The following is a 2023-nucleotide window of genomic DNA, read 5'->3' as shown; positions in this document are numbered from 1 at the left end:
ACCTGGGAACTAGAGACGGTGATGCGGGATCAGTATCCCGAACTATGCAGGTAAATTTCGAGGACGAAATTGTCAGTAGGAGGGGATAGTTGTAACAACCCAAAATCACTAATATGGCATAAGGCCTTGGTTAGTGTGCTGGGAGGGCATAATTGGTTTATGTGTGATTATATGATAAACATGTTTATATGGCTATGTGAATGTAAATGTGGTTATATGTTATATCTGTGAGAACCACATTATTATGTGGCAGCGTGCGACTCGAGGCGATCCTAGGGAGATAGTTAGCGGGAAGTCACAACAGGGCTTAATGTTTAACATGGGGCAAGTCAAGGGGTAATTCAGGTGTTAGATGATTATTTTGGGTTATCGGGTTATGGAAATAAATATATGGAGATATATTTGAGGTTAGGAAGCCTAGGCGGGAATATTGGGGAAATTTTACCATTTTGCCCTCGGGGACGTTTTCGGTACACTGAGCCTCGGGATTGACTTAATTGGCTAAGATTAGACTAAGTTAATAGAAAGCAGTGGAACAAAAGACACAAACCGACCCTTTAACATTTCTTCTCCTCCTTCTCATCTCTCTCTTTTCTCTGTTAAGAAAACTACAGAAATCTAAGGAAAACTCAACTGGAAATTCTGTGTTTGAGCTGAATTTGTGAAGGATTAGCCTAGTTCTGACTAAGGGACACTCAACCAAGATCAAGGTAAGAATTGAATCTCATTCTTGAGCATTAGAATTCTGAGTTTTGGCTGAGTATTAAGAGTGTTTATGATTTTGATGTTAAGGATTGAATTAAAGCTGAGAAGCATGGATTTTAGCTAAGGAACCTGTTAAGGAAGTCGTTCATCAAAGAAGGTAAGCTTCAATTCGTAGTTTAAAGTTTAAATTCTTGGTTTGCATGACTGGTTTTTGAGCTCTTTAGTTGCTGGGTTTCATAATTCAAGATGGGATTTTAATGGGTTTTTAAGCTGGATTTCTATTGGATTATGCTGTTAGAATCGTGTTAAAAGTCTTGTGGTTAATGGGTTTTGTAATTAGGGTGCTTTGGGGTGGTTTTGAATAAGGTTAGGATGTTATAAATTGTGGATTTTATAGGCACGAAGGGTTGGGCCATGGCTTTGTTCTAGAGCGCTGCGGCCTTGCGAAGCAAGAAATAGCCAAGGAGGCTCTGCAGTGGGGAATCACTGCGACGCCTCACTGCAGGGCCACGGTGCGTGTCTGTCCTCAGAGAGGATTAGCCTCTATTTCAGAGGCGGACCGCGGCTAGGTTTCAAGGGCCGCAGCCCTTTGGGGCATTGTTGAACTTTTGGAGGTTTTAAGAGCGGGAACCTAACCTAGGGTGCTCAGGATCGATTCCACCACCGTGTTTGGTGGAATTCGATGTCACGGAAGCTAGAAATCCATCTGGAAACATTAATGCGATTATTAATGGTACTCCCTATCTTGGTTGTGACTAGGTGTTAAGCTAGGGCTTATGAAGTGGAACGTGCTCGAGAGGCATCGCTCGTAATCAGTGAACGTGGAAAATTAAAGGTAAGAAAACTGCACCCGGGTGTGGATTTATAATGGGACTAAGGGTTCCCTATTTTGTATGCTTTATAAAGGATGGTATTGTGCCAAGTAAACCATAAACCAACGACCTAAGAGTGCCGAAGTTTACACTAGCTCATAGGGCGCGGCTCGGCCACTGGTAGCCGAGGACAGCTTGTTATGCACTGAGCTCGGTTTAAGTGGGCCGGAGTTAGCGGGGTAAACAGAGGGTGCGACCTTAAGTGTCGACCCTGATTACAATATGATTTGTTTGCTATTATTGTTTGGTGGGTTGTTATGTTGAATGGTTGGGTGATGATCAGTTGACTTTTTGGTTGAACCTCTATGCTTTGTTAATATTATGGTATGTTAAGTGTAAGAACGTGCTTAAAGGGTTATCCAAATATTATTATTGCTTGTTATGTAATATGATATGTTTTCTTGCTGGGCCTTGGCTCACGGGTGCTTCGTGGTGTAGGTAAGGCA

Source organism: Humulus lupulus, chromosome 5, assembly GCF_963169125.1.
Source record: "Humulus lupulus chromosome 5, drHumLupu1.1, whole genome shotgun sequence".
NCBI lineage: Eukaryota > Viridiplantae > Streptophyta > Magnoliopsida > Rosales > Cannabaceae > Humulus > Humulus lupulus.
This window is presented reverse-complemented; position numbering follows the sequence as displayed.